The 17,276-nt window shown below is 37.7% G+C and overlaps 1 long non-coding RNA gene across 5 annotated transcripts in view; it reads right to left on the reverse strand.

The window, feature by feature from the left end:
* LOC139827185 (uncharacterized) overlaps positions 1-17,276 on the reverse strand; it is a 17,430-nt gene continuing 154 nt past the window's right edge. Inside the window, exons 1-12 of one of the 5 annotated variants that reach the window (XR_011737488.1) lie at positions 16,554-17,086; positions 15,744-15,821; positions 14,787-14,855; positions 14,279-14,317; positions 13,557-13,746; positions 12,072-12,131; positions 8,787-8,905; positions 6,234-6,276; positions 5,430-5,492; positions 3,991-4,131; positions 1,304-1,349; positions 1-1,044 (exon numbers count right to left, since the gene is read on the reverse strand). This is a non-coding gene — a long non-coding RNA (uncharacterized lncRNA). Of the gene's footprint in view, positions 4,132-5,429; positions 5,493-6,233; positions 6,277-8,786; positions 8,906-12,071; positions 12,132-13,556; positions 13,747-14,278; positions 14,318-14,786; positions 14,856-15,743; positions 15,822-16,553; positions 17,087-17,276 lie in introns of those variants that run through there. The other 4 variants (XR_011737487.1, XR_011737486.1, XR_011737485.1 and 1 more) reach the window with 4 other exon arrangements.

A 17,276-nucleotide genomic window follows, 5' to 3' on the forward strand; every position in this document is an offset into this window, starting at 1 on the left:
GATCCTCTGTTGTTCTTGGAAGACGATCATACTAATCAAGAGGATGCCTCAAAACAAATTCAAGGTTTGTTAGCAATGTGCAATCTTTACATCTAATAATTCCCTACTAGAAAGGGGAAAAAGATGTTATGATAGTCAATAGTGCGTAAATTACCATGCAGTAGCTGAGTCATAGTGACTGTCAGTAAAGGTTTTCGTACAATTTGCCACTGATGCTTTTAATAAAATCACCATTTCTGTCTGTATGTATGACCAAAAATGTTGTTAATACATCTAACAACTGGCAACTGCTGGTTTTCAACTCATTGATTGTATCCCTGCTGTGAATGTGTACATAATACATGTTTCCAATAACTGAACAGAATTCAGATAGTCTGCCACTTCCTTTACAAAGAGATTAGAGGTTTTTTAGTTTATGTTGTTTGTTGTGGTTTTGGTTTTTTGTTGTTGTTCGTGGTGGTGGTGGTTGGTTGGGTTTTATGTTTTGGTTTGTTTGATTATACAACTCATATTTTATTTCTTAAAAAATGCTTATTTCCTCTCTGCATATCTCAGATATTTTTCTTCATTCTGCTTCTTTCTGTCATTGAATTACATCTTTTCAAATTCCTCATTTGAAAATCATAGGCCAATTATAAAAGAAGGAAAAAGAAATAGAAAAGGTCATTTTACTTAATCATGTAGTTCAGGAGTGGAGTTAAGCTATAGTTGAGAAAAACACATTAGTTTTCAATGCAAATAATTCCCCTGACAGTAAACAAGTACTTTGGCAAAATCCCTGTCCAGAAACTTTAAAATGAATAGATACACCATAAATTCAGTGATATTCATTTTATTCTGAATCCCACCTTCTGACAAAATATGTTGTTAGATTAGCAAACTGCGTAGATTTTGGCTTTCATGTTACTTGCTACATTTTAAACTTAGTAATGCTGTGATTTTTTTTTCCAAAAATTACATTGCAACGTAAGATTTAACACGCACCAAGTAACTCAACAGTTCCTCTTGACTCGTGAATTCTTCAGGATTTGCTGTAAAGTCTTGCTGTTTAGCATTAAAAGAAAAAAAAAAAAGTCCAGACATCTATTATGTGTAGCAATTCTAAAATTAAACATTAATTAATTAAACATGCACATGTGTTTTCATTACAAAGTAGGAAAAAGCCTTGTCCTTAATAGTTTTCTAGAGTTGAAAATTTATTTTTTTATGGCAAAAGCAAACACCATTGCCAATCATATATTGAAGTAATTATTTCCCCAACTATTTGTAAATTGGAGCTACACATTCACAGAAAAATATTCACCTCAACTTCCTAATTTTCTTCCTGTGGTTGTTTATTGGTCTCACACCTTAAGAGAGAATAAATAAATACATAAATAAATGAAACAGTATAGAGTTGATTCATCTGTCAAAAAAGTGTAGCCAGTCAATAACTGATAATCAGTTCAAATTCTTGACACACTCCTACTAGAGTAGTTCTGACACACTCTGAGAGGTCACATATTATTCCCCTGCAAAAATCCCAGTGGTCCCAGATATCATCATTAAAATTATTTATGTGTTGGAAAGTAAGATGTGGGAAAGCAAGATGTGTGGTTCCAGCCACCTGGATAGTAAAGGAAGATCAATACTAACATGACCATCTGGACGGTCAAAGACATAATACTAACATAACAATATATAAGGGCCTTGGAGAGATTACTTTGAAGTACGTTTCTTGTAATTGTAAAAAGTTATAGCCCAGACTCGTGAGAATGGCATCTCGGGCTGGATAACCACCCCCAAGTGCATGGGATGTGTGAATGGCCTGGTCTGTGAACGAGTGGAAAAACAAGTGAGACAAACATCACATGAGTTTAGTGTGTTCTTAATAACAATTAGTGGAAAAACACCTTTTTGTAAACATTTTAGTCCAGGTCTGTACCTGTAAATCCTATAAATTGTCAATGGTGAATAAAGAAGGCAGCCTAAGCCTAGGCCTAGGTCAGCTCTCAGCTTGGCCAGGCTCTGTGCTCCTTCCTGAACAAGATCTCTGCCTCTGCGTGAATTTCTGTCTGCGTCCTGGTATGCGTCGTTCCTAATCGCCGCATTTATGAGGGTTTTTTAGTGTGATTAGCTAGTACCCTAGTTCTAAAACCCAGAATTGAGAAAAAAGTTTGACACTGGTAGTAAAAGCTGTGAGCTTTTTATATTCATTGCAGAAAGACAAGGCCCCTAATTACAGTATAATTTTTATCAGCACTTCACAAACTTGCCTTTACAAAAATTCAGCTATAAAAATAAGTATTTTACAATGTAGCCACAAAGCTACTGGACATACAAAGATTCATATGGCTAGAAGTTACTAACCCGTATTTCCACTGTTTTGCAACTACAACTACCATAGATGCATTCCATCGCTTTGCAAGCCCAGGAACCAGGGCTGAGTGTGGCTGTTTGTTTGTTTGTTTTTATTAGCCAAAACCATGTGATTGCCAAGCCTAAGCCCTCCTCATTCTTGAAATCTTTATTAGGAATCAAAAGTGTCGTAAAAGCAGACAATGCACTTAACTCAAAATAAAATAATTTACTTCTTTGGATGACTGTCTGTGCAGAACTTCACTACAAAGAAGTAAGAAGTAATAGAAATTCCCTTACTGATAATGCCAAATCTTTCAAGATCATTTGACTGCTCGCTGTCAACGAGAATCTGATCTTACTGCTTTTAAGAAACTGTATATTGAGTTCACATCTCTCAGAAGTCTCACAAAAATAAAGAGTACACGAACAAGCTGAAGCCCTAATTTAGTAACGAACCTCCAAATTAGTCTCTTGCTGAAAGACCTGTCCGCTCTTAGTTACCCAGGATCTATCTGAACAACTGGATTAAAAGAACAACATTAAGGGGTTTTCCAAAGGATGCTGTTCTTAAAACTTCAAGTATGGGACTGAACAATGAGGATCTGCCTCTGGTAGAAACAGACAGCAGCATTTCCAGATGTGGATGTCTGAGCTTTTGTTAGTTCCCTATTTTTGATGTTTTCATGAATTAGTTCACTCTTCAGATTAAGAACTGTTACATTTATTTGAAACCCAGACAAATGAACACAAAGATTCATAAACCTGGACTTGAATCTGGTTTCAGTTAATCCTTTTCCTTAATGGTTGCCCATAGAGAGACAGAATTCCTACAAAAAGACATTTCAGGAACAAGAAAACTTCTCCTTTTACTGGATAACAGTAAACAAGCAAAAGGTGTTAGCGCTCCATGTCTGGGAGAGATACTACTGTTTTAAGGTTATGAACCGTTCCAAGAGGAAGTCATTAGAGCAAAACCAAATAACTTACTGTTGGAACAAAAGTCTTATGTTTGGGTTGCTGCATGTATAGCCCTTATCAAACGCTTTCCTGTGATTCCTGGTGTTGCACGAAGATGACTGATATTGGAGATATCCCCCTCACACAAAGGCTGATAGTTCAAACTACGCTCATGATGCTGTTGTTAATAAAGATGTTTACCAACAGCAATCACAGTTTCACAATTTTAGAACCACACTAATTGTTCCTCCATGAAATCTTTGTAAAGATGAACTCCAGTTGTTACAGATATTTACTGATTATCTTTTCCTTTTAAAATGAGCTCATATACCACTCTAATTATCTAACATGAACCTATAACAGAGGGGTTTTTGAACCATGAGGGAACATTATTTTTGAATTTGTAATACAAGAGGATTATTGCTTAAAGATAACACAGTTAAATATAAAAACTAGCTGCATCTAGAGCAAAATCTGAGGTCAATTTACATACGCTGGGTTTTCTGTTGAGAAAAGTTTACAGCTGAGCACAATTTCAAACACTAAGCATTTCACTATTATAGCATACCCTTCTTTCTCACAGCACACTCTGAGCAAATTCAGTGTACACAGGTATCATCTACAACATTTTCCTTTGAGTAAATGTAAAGGGTTTCGGTTTATAAGGGTGGTGTGTTTTTTTGTTTGTTTTACTTTTCTGAGTTGCTGCCTTTGCTGCCTTCTTCAGCCTTGTTGCCTCTGTTGCTTTTAATAGCCTTGTTAGGTTCAACCTTCTCATCTGGTTTTGCCTGTTCTTGATTATTTTTTCCTGCTCCTCTTGAACATTATTTTCAGCTAAAACAACAAGATCAGAATATTTAGTAGTGGTTATCCAACATTTTAATTTAAAATTATTCTTTGCTTAGATTTTTTAAAAAGATAATATCAATAAAACCTGTAGGTGAAAATAAAGTATCTTGTGAAGAAAAAAAATAAAAACTGAACCTAAAAATCAAAGATTTGGTTCAGTCATGAAGCACAAGTTTGTATTTCTGATCAGAAATACTCTGAATGAGAATAATTATAATGCATTTAGACAGAATTATATTTAGACAGAATCCTAATCTCACTTTTGACATTAAGTCTACACCCAAGCAGCAGCTTCTGATGCTTCTTCAATTACATGTTGTTCACTGATTTTTATATTTAAATTCTGGGTTTGCTTTCAAGAAAATAAGCATTAATCAAATATTTTAGATGTCATTCATAAAAAAAAAAAACAAACCAAACTATCCAATCTATTTCCTTTTTAATCTTCTTGTACTCCAAATAGTCTGGCATCCAGCTGTTCCTATTTCTTTTTCCTCACACTGAAGAACAGCTTATATGCCCAAAAAGAGTCTGTGCACCTTCCCCCAAAAATATACATAGTAAAAATTTCTAATTATTAATCTTGTCTTGTTTCGGTTCTGAAGTATCCAGTGACATGAAGTAAAACTGGATGTTTTTTTCTTCACAAACGCTGGGATTATTCTTTTGTCTACCACAGGCCCCAAAGCCTTCCAAACATTGTGGAAATTCACTTTCCATAGCAGAACATAACTCTAGAAACTATAAACAAGCACATAAGAGTAAATAATTAATACATTGTTGAAAGTTAAAAAAAAAATTAAAATAATTTTTCTCTGACTTTGTAAAATTAAGGATGGAAAAATGCCAGAATCTATTCAATCTGTTTTTTCTTCATTACTAAGAGACATACCCACATGCTGAACTTTAGCTTTTGAGGGGCTGTTATCTGCATTAGGATCTAAACCCATACACTTGAAATGTAGCACAATAGACCTTATCTTGATAGAGGATAGTTCTAAAACTGCACTTCAGTTGCAATTTGCTCTGTTCCTGCGCACTATTAGTTACAAACATTAAGAATAATTTTATAATCATTATTATGTGATGGCATATTAAATATGAACTACAAATTAATATAGAAGTTTTAAATGTTTTATACTCCGATTATAATTACATACATAAATTTCTTAAAATATGTAAATATTATATATAGTAGAATGCCACGTAGCTATGTGCAAAATTAGACACATTAACCAAAATCTTACAGTCAAGAAACATTATTTGAATAGGATTCAACCTACTTCAAAACACTTTCCTTGATTCAAAATGGGTATCTTTCCTCTTCAGAGCATGACACTGCTAATCTAGATGATTATAGAAATAATCTTCTCATTACTTCTATTGAGCTATTTTAAGACACCATTTACATACCAATATGCATTAAAATTAAGTGAATTAGTTGTAATTCAAATCTATTTTTCATGCAGGTCTGAGAATGATAGTCTTGTAATTTTTAGCATGCAGTTGTCCTGCCTGTCCATCTGGATGACATTGTACTCCAGTGAGTTTTGAAAGAGTTATAAGCTGAGTGGAGAAGTCCCACAGATACCACATTCCTCCAATTTTGTGAGTATTAATGGCTAGTTACACAGAAGGCTTTCTTCCACAGAAAAGAGCTATAGCTGTGCTTTAGGAACTCCAGCTGACTTTCTGGACTGTAAATTAAATACACACATGGAGCTCCAACCTGCTTCTTTTGCTGGGTTCACCAAAAGCCCCATGAGCAGTTAGCGCTGTAGAGACTACAGCAATTACCAGATAAAAAGAAATCCTAGGTAAAGGGGAAGCAAGGGGAGGCTGGGATGGAAAAGGGGAGAGAGAACAAAGCCCTATAAATCAGGTCTGTGTAGTTACGTTGCCCATGGAAGAAATTGTTCATCTATCAATTTTTCAATATAAACCATACAAAATGCAGCTTAGAACATAAGCACAGACTACAATTACTGACCAAATATTTAATTTGCCCTTAAATCAAGCTGATTTAGATTAAAGGGAGTTTACTCAAATTAGAAACATACAATTTACATATGACTGAGCAAACTTACATGCTTGCCATCTTCTCCTCATTATTGGAGCATCTGTAACAACCTAAAAATAAAACCTGTTTATGCTAGCTATTTTGTGGATAAAATGTTTCCATAGGTATTTCATTAGAGTTAAATACTTATTTTTTTAGGGATATATGACCAGTACTGTAAATCCCTGAATGTGTATTCAAAAGTCAGTTACCTGGACACTTATTTACCACAATTAAATTTTTGTCAGAGCTAAAAAAATTAAATACCTGGTTTCAGAAAATACAGCAGTAAAACTAAACCAGATTATGCACGCTCTATTTAAAAGTTCCTTAAATCAAGGATTGATTTGCTATGGATGTAGTGAAACTGTTCCTAGAGAAACAAAACATTCTGCAAAATATAAATGCAATTAATTATATCTATATCCATGAACACAGCTCTAAAGTAAAATATACAGTCTTGAGTAAAAATACTTGAATTTATTACGTAGGCCAAAAGAAAAAGTCACTGCCAATAGTCAATTTTGTTTTTCTTTTTAAGCTGATGTTAAAAATGAAGGATATGCAGACAGATTGAATTTGATCTCTCCCTTCTAGAGCATTCACTCTAGATGAAAGACTTGATCTTCCAATACTCCCATACTTCTTTTAATCCAAAAAGAATAGGATCAGTACAGGCTCTCATCTGCAAGCCTAGTTGTGATAATATCACAAAGAAAGAAATACAGGTCTCTTTTTCAGATGGGCAGGACATAAGGAGATTAAACACAGTAACATTGTGCACTCTGCTTTGAAACTGAGACATAGCTCACGCACTTTAAGTAGCTTTAGCAAGAGATCCTGCCAAGAAACACTACTTACCAAGCAGGATGTTGACAGACATTGGAATTGATCAAGAAAATAGATTTAATGTATACCATAAAGAACACTAAGCACTTGAATAAGCTTGCCATGAATCAGAGTAGTAAGGTACACCTCAGGAAGAAACTTTGCCAATATCATGCCCAGATAAAGGTGGTAAACATTTCTCAATACTACTGTGGTGTAAGCATCAACAGAAAGCAATATGAAGATATCTTCATAAGAACATGCTTCTAAGGTGCAGCTCCCCAAGAATTTAAGCTTGTGGCGCTCCTGGGATCCCATGTCATTGCTGATAATCTCATATCTACCTGCAAATTCACGCATTTCCCTTTGTACTACCAAGATTTCTACCTGGCTCCTCTGAGAGTCGCCACAAGTTGCTAGCAAAAACTAATTCAGAAAAGTTGTGGTTTCCTAGCAACAACAAAACAACTTATTTTACACACACACAGAGCTGGAAGTTGATTAAATATTAATATGTTATTTGTACACTCTAGAGTTGTATTTCTGTAGACTCAGGTAGCATGAGTATTATTTCAAACAAAAGAAATACTTACCATGGGAGTGACCAATGGGAATTGTGTTCAGAGTAATCATAGAATCAAAGAATGCCCTGAGCTGGAAGGGACCCATAAGAATCATCCAGTCCAACTCCTGTCCCTGCAGGTGACAACCCCACAGTTCACACCATGTGTCTGAGGGCATTGTCCAGTCTCTTCTTGAACACTGTCAGGCTTGGGGCCGTGACACCTCCCTGGGGAGCCTGTTCCAGTGCTCCACCACCCTCTGGGGGAAGAACCTTTTCCTAATGTCCAACCTAAACCTCCCCTGGCACATCTTCCTGACATTCCCTTGGGTTCTGTCCTTGGTCACTAAAGAGAAGAGGTCAGCCCCTGCCCCTCCTCCTCCCCTTGTGAGGAAGCTGTAGCCGCCGTGAGGTCTCCCCTCAGTCTCCTCTTCTCCAGGCTGAACAAACCAAGTGACTTTAGCTGCTCCTCATACAGCTTCCCCTCCAAATCCTTCACCAACGTTGTAGGCCTCTTCTGGACACCCACCAGTAGCTTTATTTCTTTTTTATCCTGTGGTGCCCAGAACTGCTCACAGTGCTCCAGGTGAGGCCACACCAGTGCAGAGCAGAGCCGGACAATCACATCCCTCGCCTGGCTGGCAATGCTGTGCTGGATGCACCCCAGGACATGGTTGCCCTCTTGGTTGCCAGGGACACTGTTGGCTCACGTTCAACTTGCTGTTGATCAGAACCCCCAGATCTGTCTCCACAATGCTGCTTTCCAGCATCTCATCCCCCAGTCTATATGTACAGCCAGGGTTGCTGTGTCCCAGGTGCAAAATCTGGCACTTGCCCTTGTTGAAGCTCACAGGGTTGGTGATTGCCCAGTTCTCCAATTTGTCCAGATCCCTCTGCATGGTCTCTCCACCCTTGAGGGTGTCGATAGCTCCCCCCAGTTTTGTGTCATCAGCAAACTTACTAAGCAATCCCTGAGTCCTGAGTCTAGGTCATTTGTTAAGACATTGAAGAGTGCTTGCCCTAAGATGGGCCCCTGTAGAATCCTGGAAAAATTACGAAAATGACAAAAAGCATTTGTAATAAAGGTTAAAAAAGCAAGATTTTCCTACCATCCAAAGCAGTTTTGTCCACCATAACAGAAATTACTTTTTTAATAAATATAAAACTTCTCGAATTATTAAAGAAATGTACCTTTGTTTGTTTTCTTCTCTCTTCTCAATTGTTAATGCAACTTGCCTAACTTTCCTGTTCATTTCGGAGCCTTTACCCCTAACTTCATCAGATTCTGCTATCTCAGGATAATGTTGTTTCTAGAAAAGGAAATGCAAATCCTGAAGTCACACTTCATCCTATGCAACTCTTTCCAGATTCAGCACAGCTAATAATCATGGAGAAAAAAAAATCAACTTCTATATATACATAGTAGAACTTATTAAAATGATTGCGTATAGAGTCACAGAAAAATTTATGGGACTGAAGCCAAATCGTCTGCTCAAAACAGAGTTGACAGTGAATGCTGGACTGGTTGCAGAGGGCTTTGTCCACTTGGGTCTTAAAAATCTCTGAATACGGAGATTCCCCCATCTCTCTGGGCAGCCTGCTCCAATGCTTGAGTGCCCTCACAGTGAAAACCTTCTTACTTTTGTCAAGTAGGAAACTCCCCTGTTTGAATTTATGTTCCTGCCAAGCACCTCCATAAAGGGCCTGATTCTGTCTTCTAAATAACGCCTCCTTAGATATGGAAGGGCTACTGTTAGATCCCCCTGACATTCCTTCTCTAGCCTGAGCAAGACCAGTTACCTTAGCCTCTCCTCCCAGGGCAAGTGCTTCAGCCTCCTGCACATCTCGGTAACTCTCCACTGGACTCACTCAATTTCATCAATAGCTTTATTGTCTGCAGGAGCACAAAACTGGACACAATATTCTAGATATGGCCCAACAAGCATCAAGAACAAGGGAATAATCACTTCTCTTCATCTCCTGGCTCTCTGACTCTTGTTAGTATAGCTCAGCTTCCGGTCAGCTGTCGTTGATGACAAGGTACAGTACTTATCTTTAGCTTTTTGTCCACCAGGACCCATAGCTCCTTTTCAGCAGAGCAAATTCCAGCCATTTAGTCTCCTGTCTTTCCCACTGCCTAGGATTAATCCATCCCAGATGCATGACTTGAAAGTTATCCTTGTCAAGTTCTTACATTTTATAGTATTTAAGGATATAGCAGAGATGCAGTTAACAAGTGCAAGATTCAGAACCGCAGGAAACAGTTCAAAGCAAACAAGAAATACAAGAGCTAAGAACATCAAAACTCAGCATGTACATCTGAATTAATGACCAGAAACAGCATGATGTTTACGAAGGACATAATTGCAGATCCATTGCAGTACACCCAATAACAACATTAGCTCTAAAACAGCCTCAAAATGCTATATGAACTCAGCTTTCTATTACTTTAAGATATGTGGGATATCTTTGAGCAGATATTTTATCAAAATACTTTTCAGAATATTGCTTTCTCAGTTTTGTTAAAGCCTATCCTAAACAAATATATTCAAGTAAACATTCAAAGACTAGATGGCCTCATTTCTCTAAACATACTGAAAAAAATAATGTATTTAAACATTTTTAGGCTGACATGAACCTTAGGAGCTTTGCAAATTTCCATAAAAGAGGAACAGAACTGATATGGTTTGTCCAGCCATAAAACTGGAAATAATTTTTTTTCTCCTGATTCCAAGTCACAGCCTCTATCCAATACCTCTCATCCTCATTTATAATTATGTTCCTTTTAACCTAAAACATCTGAAAGATGGAACAAGTTCTTCCTTGATCTAGTTCTTTAAGATAATAAAAAATTTAGAAAAAAACCTACTTCTAGTCAATTTTAGCTGTAGATTTCATTATTGGCATTACTCGTCAAACAAAACAGAAACTAAAAACTCAGCATCAGCAATGGACAGGCATAAACCTTACTGATGAGAGGAATTTTAAATCCATTTATCACATTATTTGCATGGCTGCAATACAAACACACACATTTTCACAAAAGCTCAGGTAACACCTTATTTTTTAAAATCATAATATGACTGGTAATTCTCTACTTAAATCATTACATTAAAAAATAACAACAACAACCCACAACCTTTACTCTACAAACCTATCAGGTATGCCAATCTATGCTTGGAACCACAAACATGCATGAACATGTTGCTCAGTCGTGTTTTACAGTGGCACAGCTGACATTCATAGAGAAAAGAGAAATTGTCTTTTGATTGGTATTCAATTATATAATTAATTCCTGTATTGATAACAAAAAAAGTTAGGAAATTTGCTGTTTGCTGAAACAAATAACCAGTGCTAGTTACAAAACCGACATCAAAGTAAACCATTACTGCTGCACACCAAACATGTGAATCAAGATTTTTAGAATCATCAGGTTTTTTATCTTTTGGGTGTCTAAACTTCCTCAACACCAAAGGTACAAAACTGATTTTTTTAAGATGCTTTATATTTACCACATAGGACTTGCCAAATTTTTTTTAAATAGTCTAAAAAAAAATAATAGCAACACCTCTTTAGTAACTGTTTAGATGGGAATGTATCTTAATATATGCCCCTGTAGTTATTTTTCCTGTCCACTCCACTCTCCCCTTTACAGGATGGACAGTTAAACTGCAAAAAATAGAGTAATGATCATCTAAGTCAAACTTCATTTCTGTTATATGACCCTAGATTTTTTCTAGAGAATATTCTCAATACATGGTATCTACCCTAATCAAACAATATTCCAGGTCAAATCAAATGATTTTGTCACTATCGGTCACTTTCCTACCATACTATTGGGTATTCAGTGTAAACATGGGGAGATTTTATTACACATTACCTAATTTTACATTTTAAAAAAATAATCATCACTCCTTAAAGGTAAACATCACACAGGCAATTGTGGTATTAAAAGCCGTCACCAAGCGCAGGTTCTGAATCTGTACACATGTTAAGCTGTTCTTCCAAGGTCTGTCCATGAAACAAACCCCTCTGGCTCAGTTTGCACTGTAAGAGAAAATTGATTTTATGCAATCCCACACCATTCACCTATCAACCAGTCTTCATGGTCTCAAGTCACATCACAAAAACCCTCAAAAAGGAAACAAACTCCTGAGTTTAACCTTTGGCCTAGAGAAAATATGCTGAAAAACTCACACTTAAGTGAATCCCTGCATATACATAGCCTGACATCACAAATTAAGTCAGTTATTGAAAACATTATCCCTCCAAACCTATTTTTACTCTTTGTATAGTATTTTGTTTGCAAATATTGTTCTAAGTATTATTACAAAATATTACTGCAGGTGGAAAATACAATGAACAGAAATGAATTTCCAATGACCTGCTAAGGTTTAGGCATCACTTGTCACACTGTACCTGAAAACATTTTATTTCTTCAACTTTTTTTTTTAATTTATTATTAAACATTCTTACCATAATCAGGAAGTTTTATAGGTGTTTTCACTTGCTCCCCTGAGTCACTTGCTGTTTTAACTGAAAAAAAAAACCAAACAAAAACAGAAGCAGAAATAAAATTCTAAGTACAGAAACCAATTTGGTACGATAATGAATTAAAAAAACCCCACACCTCTGAGCTTTTGTTGACATGATAGAAGTTATGTTTCATTTTGAGTGTGCTGTGAGCTTCTTTTGGCAAAAAATGGACCAAAAATGCTTAGACCAGACAATAACATACTTAATTTCAGGCAATCCAAGGAAGCAGGCAGAAAGGAAGCCTAATCAAACGATCAGTTAGCACAGAACATGGGTTCAACCACACATGACAAAATTCAATTATTAAATTATAAGTAATCATGGCTGTAACTTAGTTTATACAGAAAACCTGCATCTAGGGAAAAGACTGACTGATTCACTACAGTACAAGTATCTTTTATTCTATACTGAACAAAGCTTCATTTAGTAAATTTCGGGCCTACTTTTATCCAAATACATCACGGGAATTCAGTTTAAATCCACTGAACTTGAGGTGCTTAAACTGCCAGCCCACATGCTGCCTGCCAGGGTACATAACACAGCCCATAACCCTGCTGTCTTTTTCAAAAGGTCTGCAGCTATCCCCTCCCCAGTCAGATATATTTTTCTATCTACATATGGCATGTGATACGGTTGGGGCTGCAAAACTTTAAGAAAGGTAGGACAGACGATCACGTAACGTGATCTGGCATTGAGGAACCTGGAGAGTGAGAGAGACATCTGTATGAGATGAGATTTTGTGTTTGGGAGTGGAATGCAGAGCACACGAAGGAAGCAAATTGCTATTCCTTGAACAGGGGCTTAATGCACTCACTATAAGAAAATAAAAATAGGATTTCCGAAATTCAGAAAGCTCAGGATTTTACTACATGGAAATACATAAATAAATCAATCGCTAACAGTGCTTGAAACACCAGCTGAGGGCAAATTTGAATTTTTTCATCTCTTGGATGCTTCTCAACCCTGTTATTCTCCTGTTGCAAGTAATCTCTTACTGAAACATCAGATATTGTGAAGAAGTTGAGCATATGGCTTACAATAAACCCTATATAAAAGGTGGGAGTCACAAGGCTTCAACCTATACTACTATACATTTGCTTTGATTGCAGAGATAATCCTCATTAAAACTCTTCTTGAGTATTTAAGTTACAAACTTTATTGTGTTGGTAACTGATGAAGCTGCCAGCTCTTTCCTGCCAATCAGATGTTGCTTAATACTGGCTGCATTGCCACCACCTTTCTGAAATGAACTTAAATAAGAGGTCAGAAGAGTAAAAGAAGTAAAGTGCTAAGAAGATAAGTCTACAAAGACTCTAATAACACTAATCATATTCTGGTCACTAGAACGCGTCAAGTTTTTAAGTGATCAACCAATCCTTAAAAAAAAAAAATAGAAAGAAATAAAAACACTGTCTACCAATTTACCTCTAAACATTTCAGGGCACCAAATAATTTCAGGGCATCCATTTCAGCAGCATCCAGCTGCTAAGTATTAAATCACTTAAATTTCTTCTGCAATCCATATGAAAATTCCTGGATTGAGTAGGTACAATACTATGTGTAGCTCGGGCCACAACTTTCAAACCAAATTCTAGGAGCAGCGTCCCGTAGAAACCTGTAAGTACATTTTGGTGCATCATGAGATGGAAGTAGGAAAACAATTATGAACAGTTAGACCTTCATTCCTTCTGGAACTAGACCGGTCCATAAAGACCTGTGGAAGGTAAAAATACTTTGTTTCAGCTAATTAAGGTATTTTAATATGCTCTTTTAAAAAAAACAAACGTAAAGTACATACAGAAAAAAAAGTATTTCTACATGCTTTAATGAGCATTGTTTTTTAAAATATATTCTGAATCTTGAAGGTCTGTAAGGTCTTCAATTCTTTAAAGTTTCTCAAAACTTCAATGGAGGTGATTTGTATCATTGTGGCTAGCGTTTTTAATAAACTTTGCAAACCTCTTGCTCATATTATTGATGGATTTCTGTAGGATTAAATAATTATGTCATTAAAGAACACAGGACAGGTCTTAAAGCACAGGTCTTGAGAAAGTCTTTTTCTTGTTTGCTTCATAGACAGCATCATTGAGGCAGGGAGAAAGGTGCATGTATAGAACACAGTAAAAAGTGAAAAATCTTGCACTTACCAATGCCATGAGCTTTCAGCGCTTTTTCAACCTAAGTTACTAAGTCATCAACCAACAAAGAAGAAAGACAAACACTTAAGATTCGAAAAATAAAATGCAAACATTTTATTATTTATAAAATAAGTTAGATTAACACCAACATCACAGATCAGCTCAGGTGAATAGATAATTACATGAAGCTTGAGAAAGGCATACCTCTTTTTTCCTAGATTCTCTCTGATTTAAGTAATTCCACTTTGCAATTATTAACAGCCACCTATTCTCATGTATTGTTTTTACTAATTTAGAATATGAGACAGAAAGTTGTAACAACAGTCTCTGATAGGACCAACATACAAAACTAAGTTCTATATTATTCCAGTAAATTAAATAGTAAAGCAACAAAACTAGCTAAGTATCTGAAATTACACATTTTAAAATGAAGTTAGAAGTATATTTTAAACCCATATTCTATTGCAAAATGAATCTGTAAAATCTGGCAAAAGTTGCATTCAAAAACTGATCTTACAGTCTTGTGTTTGAAGCCAAAGAAGCAAGTCTGGAAGTTTAATGCAGAAGCACACCAGATTTTGCAAATCTAGGTTGGAGAGAAAAAGTATTTCTATAATTGCACATAAAACAATAAAAAATATCACTGATATCAAAACAAATCTGCTATCAAAATATCAGTAGATGTAAATTCTGCAAAAGTACTATTCCTACAAACTAAAGCAGCTTTTAAAACTTTTCTTTATGAGGCTCCAAGACCACCCAAATAGAGAAAATGAAAAGGAATCTCCACATCACATAAAAATTCCAGATGTCTCCAGAACCCTGCAGCTACCTCATAGCAGATTTTTTCATAGATAAGTAAAGAGAGATCCCAGATCTTCCTCATGAACTCCTAAGGCTGAACCAGAGACACAGCATAATTGTAACCAGCCAGTGCACCTGTCAAAGATGGTCCAGTTCTCAGCGCTCCACATAGACCAAGACACTTGCCCTCATCAGTTCAGAGCCTGCCTCACTCACATGTTTTTCAATCACAGCTGGTTTATGCCTGGGCAGGTTCAGAACAGGAGCAGATTAGGTTTAAATTCATGTGAATAGACAAAGGTAATCTAAATGTTTTCTCCTCCTCTAAAAAAACCAAGATCCTTAAAAATTACAGAAATAAGCCTGAGAACCAGATATATCAGGATTTTTTTTTTTCTGAACAGGAGCCGCATTTTAATCTTTCACTTTAAAATAATGTCTTTCTTTAGAAACATAATATTATTAAAATAATTCATTTTAATAAGTTGGTTCCTGACACAAATCCAAGTCAAACATGACAAAGACAGCAAGAAAAGTTCAATTCCAGTGCTATTCATAATTTTTGCTCAGTAGAAAAGATAAAAAAATAAACTTAAAAGTTGGTTTAGTCCAACTTTGTTCTAATAAAATTATTTTGTATTAGTTCCAATTTTCAATAAGAAATACTTACATTGCAGTAGAAAGGGTTTACTTGCTTCTTTATCTCAGCTTCAGGGCCCATATTTGATCTTTAGATGATAAGGAAACTCTAGACAAATTGCAAAAAGATGGCAAACTATTATTTTAGCTTCACAAAATCATTCATATTCTTGATCCACCTATTTAAGGGTCATGCATATTCCAATTTTACTTTGTACCCCACCTTCACTTACATTCAACCTTTAAATCTCTGGGCAAATGATCACATTTTTAACTTGAGAGCAAAGGACAGTGTGGAAAGGAACAATTCTGCCCCAAGAGTTTAGACTCGTAGAATCATTTCAGCTGGAAAAGACCCTCAGGATCATCGAGTCCAACCATAACCTAAGTCTAGCACTAAACCATGTCCCTAAGAACCTCGTTTAAATGACTTTTAAACATCTCCGGGGATGGTGACTCCACCACTTCCCTGGGCAGCCTGTTCCAATACCTGACAATCCTTTACATGAAGAATTTTTTCCTAATATCCAGTCTAAACCTCCCCTGGCACAACTTGAGGCCATTCCCCTTGTCCTATCACTTGTTGCTCGGGAGAAGAGACCAACACCCTCCACGCTACAACCTCCTTTCAGGTAGTTGTAGACAGCGATCAGGTCTCCTCTCAGCCTCCTCCTTTTCTCCAGGCTAAATAGTCCCAGCTCCCTCACCGCTCCTCATCAGACTTGTGCTCCAGACCCCTCACCAGCTTCATCACCCTTCTCTGCACTCTCTCAAGTATTTCAATGTCCTTCTTATGATGAGGACCTCAAAGCTGAACACAGGATTCAAGGTGGGACCTCACCAGCGCCGAGTATAGTGGAAGCACAAAGCCAGCAGAAGATTACGCGCATCTCGAAAACCGAACTAATCCGAACTATTTCAAGCTTCCCGCTTTCTTTCCTGTGCTTGCGATGCGCGCATGGGCTGGGACAGACGACACGCAACAGCCACCAGGCGCGCAGAGTCCGGAGTGTGCGCTTATGAAGAACACGATAGGGGTTTGTCCCACTCCGGACCGCGGAGGGGTGGGGAGGGGCAAGCTACAAATCCCACACGAACAAAGGCGCCCATAAAGTGAGCCGGCTCCGGGGCCGCCCGCCGAGGGACACTGGCCTTGCTGACACTTCCAGCCCTGCCGGGGAGGGGAAGGACACTTGTTCCCGCAAGGAGCCGGGGAAACCGCAGGGCTGCCGCGGGCAGGAGCTGCGTCGTGGGGGCCTAGGGGACTGTACGGTAGCGAGGGGCAGCAGCTCCGCGCCGGCGGGAGGAGACGGGGCGCGGCGGCGGAACGGCGCGGCATTCAAGGGCCCGCTGCTCGCCCAGCCGCCGCTGGGAGCGCTGGCGCACACGCGTGTGGCTCCGCCGGGCGCTATCGGAGGTAAAGCCCGAGCTGGCGTTTGCTCCCGTTGCACCGGGACTGCGGCGGGTGGGGCCGGGGGGTTCCCGTCCCGGGCTGGGGGGATGCGGGGCGCTGCGCTAGCGACGGGCGGCCCCGGAGCTTGGCCCGCGCCAGGTGCAGACGGCG

Source organism: Patagioenas fasciata, chromosome 2, assembly GCF_037038585.1.
Source record: "Patagioenas fasciata isolate bPatFas1 chromosome 2, bPatFas1.hap1, whole genome shotgun sequence".
NCBI classification, from domain to species: Eukaryota; Metazoa; Chordata; class Aves; order Columbiformes; family Columbidae; genus Patagioenas; species Patagioenas fasciata.